The sequence below is a fragment of the Giraffa tippelskirchi genome, chromosome 11, assembly GCF_054371585.1.
Source record: "Giraffa tippelskirchi isolate mGirTip1 chromosome 11, T2T-mGirTip1v1.2.pri, whole genome shotgun sequence".
Lineage (NCBI taxonomy): Eukaryota > Metazoa > Chordata > Mammalia > Artiodactyla > Giraffidae > Giraffa > Giraffa tippelskirchi.
This window is the reverse complement of record NC_137285.1, coordinates 117,024,530-117,039,372: the sequence shown is the minus strand read 5'-3', so window position 1 is coordinate 117,039,372 and position 14,843 is coordinate 117,024,530. Positions and strand designations below refer to the sequence as shown.

The window sequence follows — 14,843 nt, the reverse complement described above, 5'->3', positions numbered from 1 at the left end:
CCTGAATGGTCTAGTGGTTTTCCCTACTTTCTTCGATTTAAGTCTGAATTTTGGAAAAGGAGTTCATGATCTGAGCCACAGTCAGCTCTTGGTCTTGTTTCTGCTGACTGTATGGAGCTTCTCCCATCTTTGGCTGCTAAGAATATAATCAATCTGATTTTGGTATTGACCATTTGGTGATGTCCATGTGTGGAGTCATCTGTTGTTTTGTTGAAACAGGGTGTTTGCTATGACCAGTGCATTCTCTTGGCAAACCTCTGTTAGCTTTTGCCCTGCTTTATTTTGTACTACAAGGCCAAACTTGCCTGTTACTCCAGAGATCTCTTGATTTCCTTCTTCTGCATTCCAGTCCCCTATAATGAAAATGACATCTTTTTTGGTGTTAGTTCTAGATATCTTGTAGGTCTTGACAGAACCATTCAACTTCAGCTTCTTTAGCATTAGTGGTTGGGGCATAGACTTCAATTATTGTGATACTGAATGGCTTGCCTTGGAAACAAACCAAGATCATCTGTTATTTTTGAGACTGTACCCAAGTACTGCATTTCAAACTCTTTTGTTGACTATGAGGGCTACTCCATTTCTTCTAAGCATTCTTGCCCACCATAATAGGTATAATGGTGATCTGAATTAAATTTGCCCATTCTGGTCCATATTAGTTCACTGATTCCTAAAATGTTGATGTTCACTCTTGCCATCTCCTGTTTGACCACTTCTAATTTGCCTTGATTCATGGATCTAACATTCCAGGTTCCTATGCAATATTGTTTATAGCATCAGACTTTACTTTCACCACCAGACACATGCATAACTGGGCATTGTTTTCCCTTTGCTTAGCCTTTTCATTCCTTCTGGAGCAATTTCTCTGCTCTTCTCCAGCAGCATATTGGGCACCTACTGACCTGCGGAATTCATCTTTCAGTGTCCTACCTTTTTGCCTTTTCATACTGTTCATGGGGTTCTCAAAGCAAGAATACTGGTTTGCCATTCCCTTCTCCAGCGGACCACGTTTTGTCAGAACTCTCCACTATGGCCTGTCTGTCTGTCTTGGGTGGCCCTACACAGCATGACTCATGCTTCATTGAGTAGACAAGGCTGTGATCCATGTCATCAGTTTGGCTAGTTTTCTGTGATTGTGGTTTTAATTCTGCCTGCCCTCTGATGGATGAGGATGATAGGCTTGTGGAAGCTTCCTGACAGAAGGGACTGTCTGTGGGGAAAACCGGGTCTCGCTCTGATGGGCAAGGCCATGCTTAGGAAATCTTTAATCCAATTTTCTGCTGTTAGGCAGGGCTGTGTTTGATCTCAGGAACTACCCCTACTATGGTAGGGGTAATGGCAACCTCTTCCAAAAGGACTTATGTTGGCATGCTGTGCCTCCCAGGACTGCTGCAGTCAGTGTCCCTGACCCCATGATAGGCCACTGTCAACCCACACCTCCGCCAGAGACTCCTGAACACTCACAGGTAAGTATGGCTAAGTCTCTTGAGGGGTCACTGCTCCTTACTCTTGAGCCCTGTGTACACAAGGTTTTGTTTTTGCCCTCCAAGAGTCTCTGTTTCCCCAGTCACGTGGAAGTTCTGTAATCAAATCCCACTGGTCTTCAAAGTCAATCTCCCTGAGGGTTCTGTCTTTTTGCTGGATACCCAGGTTGGGAAATCTGCTGTGGGCCCCAGAACTTTTGCAACAGTGCAAGAACTTCTTTGGCATAATTGTTCTCCAGTTTGTGGGTCACCTGCTTGGCAGCTCTACAGTGGGGCTTAAGGGCTACCTCCTCCAAGAGGACTTATGCCACACGCCACACCTCCCAGGACTGCTGCTGCTAGAGCCCCTGTCCCTGCAACAGGCCACTGCTGACCTATGCCTCCTCAGGAGACACTCAAACACTCAAAGGCAGGTCTGGCTCAGTCTCCTTAAGGTCCTGGTGTGCACAAGGTTTTGTTTGTGCCCTCTGAGTGTTTCTGACGGGCATGAGGTTTGATTTCAAATGCAATCGCGTCCTTCCAACTGTCTTGCTGTGGCTTCTCCTTTGCCCCTGGACATGGGGTATCTTTTTTTGGTGGGATCCAACATTCTGCAGTTGATGGCTGTTCAGCAGCTACTTGCGATTTTGATCTCACAGTAGAAGATGAGCACATGTCCTTCTACTCCACTATCTTGGAGTGATTTAATTTTTATTTATTTATTTTTTGGCTACTCCATGCGGCATGTAGGATCTTAGATCCCTGACCAGGGATTGCATGTAGATATCTTGCATTGGGAATGGGGACTCTCAAGCACTGGACCTCCAGGGAAGTCCTTAATCTTATATAGACATTTATCAAATCCTTTTTAGCAAATAAAAGCACAACAATGAAACTTTAAAAGAAAAGTGCTATCATTTTTATTTAACGTTATACTATAAATTCTTTCCAGATAATAAGAAAAGAAATAAAATGTATTAAATTCCAAAAATTAGACAAAAAACATTACTATTATTAGATTATATGCTTGTCAACACAAAGTACCAAAAAGAATATGTAGACAAATTATAAGAATTAAGGAAGTTTGCAATATTAGTGAATAAATTTATTATATTTCTAAATATCAAAAAAAGCAATTAGAATATGTAATTTTAAAAGATACCACTTAGCTATTGACATTCTACTCTAGAAAATAAAGATTTAAGTCTCTTATTCCCCTCTCTTCTTTTCTTTTTTCTTTTTTTTTTTTTTTTATAAATTTATTTATTTTAGTTGGGGGCTAATTACTTTACAATATTGTAAATCTTTATTTTCTAGAGTAGAATGTCAATAGCTAACTAAAACTGGAAAATCAAGAAACCAGGCAGTATAAATATCTTATTTGGAAATACAGAAATAAATACTGAAAACTACTAAAAAAAAAATAAAATAAAACAAAATAAAATAAAAGATACCACTTATAATACCAATAGTAAGAACAGTCTTGAGTATTCACTGGAAGGACTAAGGCTGAAGCTGAAACTCTGGATACTTTGGTCACCTGACACAAAGGACTGACTCATTTGAAAAGACCTTGGTGCTGGGAAAGATTGAAGACATGAGAAAGGGATGACAGAGAATGAGATGGTTGGATGGCATCACCGACTCGATGGACATGAGTTTGAGCAAGCTTCAGGAGTTGGTGAGGGACAGGGAAGCCTGGTGCGCTGCAGTTCATGGGGTTGCAAACAGTCGGACACAACTGAGTGACTGAACTGAAAACAGACAAACTAACAAAAGGCAAACAAGAATAGATCTAACAAAAGATGTATAAAGTTTTCATGGAAAAAAATCATAAAATGCTATTGAAAGACATTAAAGGCCTATATACATTAAGGAATATACCACGTTTACAAATAGGAAGACTTGGAAAAATGTCAATCCTTCCTTAGTCTATGAAGTCAATGTAATTTTAATCAAAGTCCCAGTAGAGTTTCTCATGGAATCCAACAGTGATTCTAAAATTATATAGAAAAATAAAGAGTGAAGAACAGGCAAGATATTTCTTAGGAAAACACAGCATGGGGACTTGCCTCACAGATTCTAAATTTATTATTAACTTTAATTAAGACTTTGAGATGCTATTTTGAAAACAGGCTAGCTGTGGTACATATACACAATGGAATATTACTCAGCCATTAAAAAAAATACATTTGAATCGGTTCTACTGAGATGGATGAAACTGGAGCCCATTATACAGAGTGAAGTAAGCCAGAAAGAAAAACAACAATACAGTATACTAATGCATATATATGGAATTTGAAAGATGGTAACGATAACCCTATATGCGAGACAGAATAAGAGACACAGATGCATAGAACAATTTTATGGACTCTGAGGGAGAAGGTGAGGGTGGGATGTTCTGGGAGGATAGCATTGAAACATGTATATTATCATATGTGAAACAGAACACCAGTCCATGTTCGATGCATGAGACAAGGGCTCAGGGCTGGGGCAATGGGATGACCCAGAGGGATGGGATGGGGAGGGAGGTGGGTGGGGGGTCCAGGAAGGGGAACACATGTAAACCCATGGCTGATTCATGTCAATGTATGGCAAAAACTATTACAATATTGTAAAGTAATTAGCCCCCAACTAAAATAAATAAATTTATAAAAAAAAAAAAAATCAATAAGGATGTTGAAAAAAAGAAAACAGGCTAAGAGACAAACAGAGCAGAAATCCTGAATAGGCTCACGTATTTATAGAAATGTGGTGTGTGAAGAGGAGGCCATAGCAAACCACTAGAGAAAAGATATTTATAGAAATAAATCACTCTGTGGGCAGCTGGTTATACATTTAGAAAAAGATAAAATAGATTTCAACCTCATACAATCCATAAAAAATCAATTTCAGATAAAGGACTTAAATATGAAAGGCAAAATTATTAAACTTTTAAAGTGGATATGAGAAGATCTTTATGACTTCACTGAAAGGAATGGTTGCTTACATAAGACACAAAAAATACAGACCATAAAAGAAATCATTAATGAAGCTAACTACTTTAAAATTACAAACCTATATTCATCAAAAGGTACCAGAAAGACAAGGAAAAGACAACCACAATCTAGGAAGAGGTACCTGCAACATGAAAGGATTAGCATTCAGAACATATTAAGAATTCCTACAAATCAATGAGAAAAAGCTAAACAATTCAAAAAAGAAAAGGGCTGAAGAAGCACATACGCATTTCCTTACACAGAAAACATGCAAAGGTGATGAACATGAAAAATTATTCCACTTTATCAGTTACTGGGGAAATGCAAAGTCTAACTACAGTGACATACCATTATATAATGACCAGATTGGCAGAATTTAAAATTTAGAATTTTTTTTAATAGCAAAGTTGGCAAGGATGTGAAGTAATAGAAACTCTCATACATTGTTGCAAGTATGTACATTTATAAAGATATTTTAGAAAATAATTTGTCATAATCTAGTAAAATTGATGTGGTATATACTCTTGACTCAGCAATTCCATTCCTATGTGTTCATTAAAGAGAAATTCTTACACAAGTGCATCAGTGTATAAGAATGGTCATTACAACACTTTTCAGTTACAACACTGTTTTCATTTCTGGGGCAGTGGAAATAGTCCAAATATCCTTCAACAGTAGAATGGAGTCATCCACCAGTGAATAAACCATAACTACGTGCATCAACAGGGATGATCATTAGGAGCAGCTGCTCAAAAAAATAATTATATCAACGAAAAAACAGCATGATTCCAATTATAAGAAGGTCAAAACAGTCAAAACTAAATGGAATTATAGTTCAAAAGTACACATACAGGGTAAAACCATGAGGAAAAGCAAAGGAATGAATAACATCAAATTCAGGAGAGTAGCTCTAAGGGAAAGGAAGAGTGAGAGCAGTTGAGTGGAACTCCCGAGGATTTTAATGTGAATGTTCCATTTCTTAAACTAGATGTTAGCTATATGTAAGTGTGTCTTATTTTTATTCCGGAGAAGGCAATGGCACCCCACTCCAGTACTCTTGCCTGGAAAATCCCATGGACGGAGGAGCCTGGTAGGCTACAGTCCATGGGGTCGCTAAGAGTCGGACACGACTGAGCGACTTCACTTTCACTTTTCCCTTTCATGAACTGGAGAAAGAAATGGCAACCCACTCCAGTATTCTTGCCTGGAGAATCCTAGGGACGGCAGAGCCTGGTGAGCTGCCGTCTATGGGGTCGCACAGAGTTGGACACGACTGAAGCGACTTAGCATAGCATAGCATATTTTTATTCTTTTAAAAATATGTACGTCAAACTTCCCTGGTGGGCCAGTGGTAAAGAATATGCCTTGAAGTGCAGGGGACACAGGTTTGATCCCTGGTCCGGGAAGGTGCCACATGCCATGGGGCAACTAAGCCCATGCATCACAACTACTGAGTCCATACGCCTAGAGTCCATGGTATGCAACAAGAAGCATCAATGAGAGCCCACACACCTCAACTAGAGAGTAGTTTCCACTTGTTGCAACCAGAGAAGAGCCCATGCTACAATGAAGACTGAGTGCAGCCAAAAACAACAAATAAATAAATAAAATTTAATAAATACATATGTCATAATTACCATTTATTTCACAAACAGAATTTCATCAGTCACACAATGACTACTTGAAAACAAGGTCAAGTTGAGCTGCACAATGGGTAATGATTCTTAAAGCTTACACATTACCTAAGTGTTTCACTAGTACACACAAGCATTACATGTACAGCTCATATTTCTGCCTCAGCAAAAAATACATATTACTATGTGTTATGAATTGTTCTCAAATAGTCAACGTATAGAGTATCAAACCTACGATTGTCAGCAGTCTGTTAAATTTCCATTAAGCGTCCCTTACATATGTAAACATTTAATGAAATCTCATATAACTAGATAACATATTATATATCCCATTTGCAAAAGCAGTTTATTACTCAGAATTTTTAATAATTATTGTTGGTATTTCTACACATTTAGACAGATGTAACTGAGATAAGTAAAATAAAACTTTCAGAAAATGAAGACTGCTACTTAAGGATTTTTCTGACCTGTATTGGGATTTTTTTTCATGAAAAAAGCAACCAAAGGATGGAAATTTGGACTTGGTTCTTTGATCTGATTAGATTCAATGCCTTAATAATTGGTGGGGGGTATGAAAGGGCAGAGGATTCTTAGGGTAGTGAAAATACTCTGCATAATATTAACACAATTATGATGGGTACATCTCATTATACATTTGTCCAAACCCAATGAATGTAAAGCACTAAGAATCATGCAAACTGTGGACTTTACGTGATTTTGATATGTCAATGTAGGTTCATTAATTGTAACAAGTGTATCATTCTTGTGAGAAACGCTGGTAATGGGGGAGGTTCTGCATGTGTAGGTACAAGAGACAGGTATCTCTGTATCTTTCTCTCAACTTTGCTGTGAACCTGAATACATGGAAAATCTCTATACCTTTCTCTCAATTTTTCTGTGAACCTGAAACTGTTCTTAAAAAATAAAATCTTACTAAAAATAATAATTATTAATAAACAAAAAGCATCAATAAATCTTTTGCCAGTGGTTAATGAGAAACTGGTAGTCCCTGGCATTCAGAAGCAAAAGAGTTACTTAAATTTACCCCTACAGACAACTGTCATCAACTGCCTATGTAACCAAGTAATTGTTGTCATAAACATTTTAATTCAAATAAGGGGGAAAATAAGGCTAGTCCACTGTATCAAAGATCACTAGAGAATCTGAGTAAGTCAGATAGAGGAGAAATATCATATGATAGCCCTTATATGTGGAATCTAAAAAGAAATGATACAGATGGGGTGGGGGAGGGAGAGGAGGGATAGTTAGGGAGTCTGAGATAGACATGTACACGTTGCTATGTAACCAACAAGGACCTAATGTATAGCACAGGGATCTCTGCTAATGTTATGTGGCAGCCTGGATAGGAGGGAAGTTTGGGGGAGAACGGATACATGTATGTGTATGGCTAAGTCTCTTCACTGCTCACCTGAAATTATCACAGCATTGTTAACCTGCTATACCCCAACACAAAATCAAAAGTTTATTTTTTAAAAAATAGGTCACTAACTAGAGAATTTGAAGGAAGATCACAATAATCTCAAGATGCTAAATTTCTATCACAAGGTTCCTGCTGGATTTCCTCTTTCAGCATCTTTGAATTCTGAGCTAGTGTTTGTGCAGCTCTGTGGTGACAAGAATTAACTTTTTATGCAAATAAACAGCATGATCAAAGTTGAAGGCCTAAAGGCAGTGAGAGATACAGAAGATTCCAATTTGTACTTGCTCTCTCCTTCTTCAAAAACAGTAACATGTATGGATGAATTAAATAATCTACAAACAGAAACTGATTACAGATGTATGTAAACCCCATATTTTAATTCATGTACTGAAAGTGAAAGTCGCTCAGCTGTGTCCGACTCTTTGCCACCCCATAGACTATACAGTCCATGGAATTCTCCAGGCCAGAATACTGGAGTGGGTAGCCTTTCCCTTCTTCAGGGGATCTTCCCAACCCAGGGATCGAACCCAGGTCTCCTGCATTGCAGGCAGATTCTTTACCAGCTGAGCCACAAGGGAAGCCTAAGAATACTGGAGTGGGCAGCCTATCCCTTCTCCAGCAGATCTTCTCGATCCAGGAATCGAACTGGGGTCTCAGGCGGATTCTTTACCAACAGAGCTATCAGGGAAGGCAAGTGTAAATGTGAACACTGTACTTATTACATAGATTGCAAATAATTCCTTTAACATACATGTTGCTGTGTATACCTTTAGCACATTAAAAAAAAAAAAAGCCTGCTGATTAATACTCCATGGTGTACATGCACCAAATTTCATCTAGCTACCATCCCTGTCTCCCATATATATATGCTTCAGTCGTGTCCGACTCTTTGTGACCCTATGAACTGTAGCCTACCAGGCTCCTCTGTCCATGGGATTCTCCAGGCGAGAATACTGGAGTGAGTTGCCATATCCTTCTCCAGGGGATCTTCCTAAGCCAGGGATCGAACTTGGGTCTGCCACATTGCAGGCAGACTCTTTACCATCTAAGGCTTATAGTGAATAAAGGAGTAACCAGGTACAAGTCCTTTTATGGTCTTGTACAAGACCTCTCTCTCTCTTGTCCAGAACTGCTGGGTCATACAGTATGTATACTTTTCTGTTGACTAATTACCACCTGATTACTTTCCAAAATGACTGTACCTAACTTTGCTCTCACCAGTAATGTATAAAGATTCCCATATTGCCACTTCCTACCAACACTTTGCATCGTTCTACTTTCTAATTTTTCCCAGTCTGAGTAATAGTATGAAGAGTTACTGTTTTAATTTGCATATCCTTATAGCTTCCTGAGTTCTTTCTTTTATAAAAAGTCTGTTCATATCCTTTTCATTTTTTTTTCATTTTTTTCCCCACTGGGTTGTTGTTTTATTCTTGGTGATTTACAGAAACTGTGTGTGTGTGTATACACACTCCTACAACCGCTCATATATTCACAGACATTTATATACATTTCCACCTATTTATTTCAATATATATGTTGAAAACCATGAGTTGACATTGTTAGCTCTAATTTATTCAAAATCATAGGATTCATGCTTTCTCTTTTTTTCCATAGTTATAATTTATTCTTTTATCAGTGAAAAACTGGCTACAATTATTCTCAGTACATTTACTTATTTGCTCAGTCTTTTAACTGTAAACAGTACTCTTATTCCACTGGGTCACCAATACCGATTCATCTAGACCCTGTTTTGCAAGTATGGGACTAGCCTCTACCCTGACTGAGCTTCCCCAGTGGTGCCTGGATACTGGAGGAAGGAAGAAAGGAAAAAAGGAAGGGAGGGATGGATGGAGGGAGGAAAGACAGAGAAAAGGAGAATTTAAAAACTTTTTTACTTGTTAGGTTTTGCTGGTAAAAAGACAAACTACTGATTTTTGTAGATTGGTCTTATATTCAGTAACCTAACTGAATCATCTAATTAAAGTTAAAATAATTGTCAACGTAGCACTTTTTCTAGGCAGAGGATCATATCATCTGAAAACAATGACAGCTTTTTCTTTCTCTTCTAATCCTTAGATCTCACTTTTACCTTCTAACATTTTTAATTGAGAAATAATTTACATGTAACATGATATTAGTTTTAGGTATACAACATAATGATTTTACACACTGTTAATATTGGTGATAATTGTAAGCATTTTTATCTTGTTACAATCTTAAAGGGAACACATACAATTTCTTCATTAACTATAAGGCTTGCTTTGCTCTGTAGGTTTTATCAAGTATGGAAGCTTTTCTCTAATAACAAATTTGCTAAGAACTTTTACACAAATACATGTTGAACTTTATTAAATGCCTTTTCTGTACTGATTAAGATAATGATAATTTTTTTTCCTTTCATCTATTAATGTGGTGAAGTATATTAAAAGGATCCAGGGATCTATTCCACTATATCATGATTTTTTTATGCACTACTAAAATCAATTAGCCAATCTTTTATTTAGGAATTTTGCACTTACATTGATATGAAAAATGAGACTAGTTTTTCTCTCCTTCTATTGTATTTATTTGGCTTTGGAATCAGATTTACACTAGCCTCATAAGATGATATTAAAAAACATAATGCTGATTAAAAAAAGAAACAATATATAACACACCATTTGCACTTTATCACTCAGTAGTGTCCAATTCTTTACGACCCCACTGACTGTAGATGGCAAGGCTCCTCTGTTCACAGGGATTCTCTAGGCAAGAATACTGGAGTGGGTTGCCATGCCCTCCTCAAGGAGATCTTCTCAACCCAGGGATCAAACCCAGGTCTTCCACACTATGGGTGGATTCTTCACCATCTGAGCCACCAGGGAAGCCCAACAAACCATTTACATACCAACACACCATTAACATTCTTTTATTTTTATTAGCATTATGCACTCAATTTCCCTCAGTCATTTTAATGTGTTTAATATATTGTTTTCAAAGCAGATATTCTTTAAAAATACATATTATTTAGTGCATATCTATTTTAATTTATGTATGTATGTATGAACCACACGATTTACATAAAAATAGATATATACTAAATAATATGTATTTTTAAAGAATATCTGCTTTGAAAACAATATATTAAACACATTAAAATGACTGAGGGAAATTGAGTGCATAATGCTAATAAAAATAAATAAATAAAACAAGAATGGGACCTTGCATGAACCAAAAATGATTATGTGTTATGAACTGGAGAGGGCCATTATTGCCCCTACTAGGCAAGGATGAAAAAAAAAGGGTCCTGAGATAATATAATTTAGAAGTAAGAGGAACCCTGGGTATCTAGTCCAACACATTTACAATGCAGAAATCCTTTTCCAGGTGTTCTAAAAATGACTAGAGTGACAGATTGCATATCTATAAAGCTGTCCTTTTTGGTGTTGAAAAGTTTTAAATGTTGGCTCTAATTTCCCCCTTCCCAGACTTACCAAATCAGAATCTTTGATGATGGGGTCCAGAAATGCATTTAAAAATGTTAAGAAAAGTTAAAAAAAAAAAAAGTGACTACAGCAGATATCAGGACACTCATTTTATCCAACTCTGAATTAAATGTTAAATTTATCTGCAGAATTTAAGGCAAGTATTGGTTGGCCAAAAAGTTCATTTGGGTTTGTCCATAACATCCTATTAAAAACCCAAATGAACTTTCTGGCCAACTCAATATTTGCGGGCTATACATGAACTTTAAATTTGCTTTCAAGCAGAAGTTGTGAATTATCAACCATCCATCTAGGTTTTCTCACCTAGATATTCTTGTGCACAGAGACACAAAGTGTGCAGAGGCCAGTTCTGGTTGGGGACTGGATTATAGCCAAGAAAGGATGAAAGCTACCGACCCGTGTAAGGATGGAAGATGTCAAGAACTGAAACTCTAACCAGATACGGTGAGCAGCTACTTATATTACACTCACTTATTCATTTACTCATTCACCCAAATTGTACTGAGCAGGTTGTATTTCATGCCAGACATACTGGAAAATATAGGTAAGCAACAGCAATTTCATTATATGTGATAAGCATTATATTGTAGGGTCCCGATGGATAGGATGGGGGCAGTAGAAGATAAAGTAGAAGTACATAGAAGCAGTTCCCAACCCACAACTGATGGGCCAAAGAAGGATTCCAGGAGGAAGTAACATCTAAACTGAGAGTAAAGGATGGCTAGGAGTTAGCTTGGAGAAGGCAATGGCACCCCACTCCAGTACTCATGCCTGGGAAACCCCATGGATGGAGGAGCCTGGTAGGCTACAGCCCATGGGGTTGCAAAGAGTCAGACACGACTGAGCGACTTCACTTTCACTTTTCACTTTCATGCACTGGAGAAGGAAATGGCAACCCACTCCAATATTCTTGCCTGGAGAATCCCAGGGACGAAGGAGCCTGGTGGGATGCCGTCTATGGGGTCGTACAGAGTCAGACACGACTAAAGCGACTTAGCAGCAGCAGCAGCAGCAGGAGTTAGCTAGGTGAAAAGGACAACTGAGGGAGTAGGGAGTCGAAAGAAACAGTGTTCCAAACTAAGGGAGTAAGATGTGCAAAGGCGAGAGGATTCACAGCAGTGAAAAATGAGACCATAGATGTAGGAAGGAGCCAAGATATGATTAGAATGTACTCTGAGGGCAAAGGTTAAGGATTTTAAATTGGGAAGTGACAAGCTCCAACTTGAATTGTAGAACTATCACTTTTGTAAAGCAAGGAAATAGACAAGTAAGGAGGTGGGTCAGGAAGGAGGTGGGGAGACCAGTTAAGAAGTTGGTGCAATGAAAGAGGTAAGGAATGTTGGTAGCTTTAATGAGGATATTGGAATTAAGGGATAGATTATAGTGGATCAAATTTGAGAGACATTAGGAGAGAGACATAGGAAAGCAGAATCTACAGGACTCAGTCGCTGATCATACATGAGGATAAGGCTAAGAGAAAGAGACTAATTTCATGTTTTTGGCTTATTTGGTGTCATTTGTTAAATTAGAAAATAGGAAGAAGAGGCTGTGGCAGGTGGCTAAAAACAGGGATAAAAGGTGACTATTTCAGTTTGGAATACAACATCTAAATAGCTTTGGGACATTTAAGGAAAGGTGGAGAATAACCAGCAAAATACTCAGTTCTGGAGGTAGATTTGGAAGGATTAGGTAAAAGACAGTAATGGGGATGAATAAGATTGCCTAGGTAGAATCTTAGACTGGGAGACTATCTAAAGATACAAATAAACATCATCATTTGTATGACAGGGGGAAAGAAGGCCTTCTAAAAAAGAGTGAAAAAGAGATTTAAAAGAAGTAGAATGTCAGGAGAAATGGTATCATCAAAGACAAGGGAAGGGGGTTTTGCACAGAACTGGCCAGAGGTTATCATCAAATCTACCATGTGCCAAAAAAGATAGGAACAGAAGAATTTCTACTAGATTATCAATGAGTTCTCATTGGTTGAGTAGCGGTATCCAAAGATTTAGCCTAAACCTTAGAGCTGTTAGAAGAGCTAACTTCTTAATGAATTTTCTCCTATATCTGAAACTCAAAGTGTTGACAACCAAGTTGTTTCCTTAATAAGCATCTTAAAAGATTAAAGACTTATTTCAGTAATTATTATTTCCATGAAATTATGTAACCATTCAAGTATTCAAACAATATCTGAATACTTTCTATGTGCCAGGTACTGTGGTGGATGTTGGGTATACAATGATGAACAATAAAGACAAAGTCTGTTTTCACCCAGTTAAGGTTGGAATTTTTCAATAGCAATTGTTATTTAGAAAAAATAAAGATCCATGTTTCCAGAATTTAAATTCCTGATCGAAACTTAAATTCAGTCATACAGCACCTACTACCACAGTTTTTGAAGAGCACGGTGTATCAGCGAGTTACAGGCACAGAATAAAAAAAAAGATTTAGAACTCATTTTTCAACTTAACGAGCTATGGTTTGAAAAAATTAATTTCTTTGAGCCTACTTCCAGAGGGCAGTAGTGATTGTGGATGACTGTTTCAAAGCCTAAAGAAATCTGAGGTTGTCTGAGGCAGTCAGGGATAAAAGCACCCAAGGAGGAAAAGAACAGAATAATTATCGATGTTGACTAAATGGTTCTCTTACAAGAGAGTGAAGAATGAAAGGAGAGTTGAGGAACAAAGGTGAGGGGTAGGAACTGACTTTGTTTTATTGACCCTTTCTTAGGTCATCCTCCACAAGAGGTAAACCAAAGATTGACAAAGAAAAAAAAAAAAGAATGTATACATGATGAAACTTGTTGACTGCAAGCTTTGTTACAGCATGACCTGGTTGAGCTCTTCTGTTAAGCACCTCCTATCTGAGTGTTTTCAGTAAAATCTTTTCCTCTTTGGCTGGTCACATTTCTCAGAGAACTGTCTTCCAATGTCTGCTTGAGGGAAGCCTCCCAGAGTTCTAGGAACTGAAGGGGGCAAGTTGTTGACTGGTATTCTTAACATTTGACACTCATTTTACTCTCTAGTTTGCAGCAAAACAGAATTTCCCTCAGCCAGACACAGTGTCTCCCTTGCCTGTTCATGCTTTGTCTCTCAAATATAAATATACAAATAAGCAAACCTCTAATAGTCTGCTAAGATAAAGGAGAGGCAACTGGCTATTAACACGGAATTGGAAAAGATCTGAGACAGGTCTCTAATTGCATCCTAAGGAGACTTTCAACTAATCCTCTTTTTAATGTTTTAGCTCCATCTTAAGCTCTTACTTTCAGAGACTACCTGATATCTCTAATTCTTGAGCCCTTTGCAGTTCTGCAAACTGGGATGCTTCAAGGCATTTACAACTGTTAGTTAGGTAAAGGCTTTCTTTGGGCTGTTAAGTCACTCATCCATCAGCTTTCTAGTTTCCAAAATATTGTTGCTGGTGTCTCCTATCCTGTTTTGCCTGTGGGTTTATGATTAAAGGGCTTCCTTTGTGGCTCAGCTGGTTAAGAATCCATCTGCAATTCAGGAGACCTGGGTTTGATCCCTGGGTTGGGAAGATCTCCTGGAGAAGGGAAAGGCTACCCACTCCAGTATTCTGGCCTGGAGAATTCCATGGACTGTATAGCCCATGGAGTCACAAAGAGTTGGACATGACTGAGCGATTTTCACTTATGCATTTAAAAAATCCTCTTTACTGTTGTTTTAGTAGTTTTGGGGGGTAGTAGCTGAGGTTAAATGTATACATTCAATTTTCACTTTAACCAGAAGTTACTCTATCTACTTATCTACCACCACCTTTCTTTACTACATACACTTGGCAATATGGAACAGTTTTCAATTTTCAAAAACATAGGTCCT

The 14,843-nt window shown here is 37.9% G+C and overlaps 1 protein-coding gene and 1 long non-coding RNA gene across 6 annotated transcripts in view; both read right to left on the bottom strand.

Moving 5' to 3' along the window:
- SBF2 (SET binding factor 2) overlaps window positions 1-14,843 on the bottom strand; it is a 473,595-nt gene that overhangs the window by 158,167 nt on the left and 300,585 nt on the right. The gene's annotated exons all lie outside the window — the stretch shown is intronic.
- On the bottom strand, window positions 9,140-13,021 carry LOC145526056 (uncharacterized). Its single transcript, XR_014068655.1, has 2 exons — window positions 11,989-13,021; window positions 9,140-10,222 (listed from the first exon to the last, which is right to left on the bottom strand). It is a non-coding gene; the product is annotated as an uncharacterized LOC145526056 (long non-coding RNA).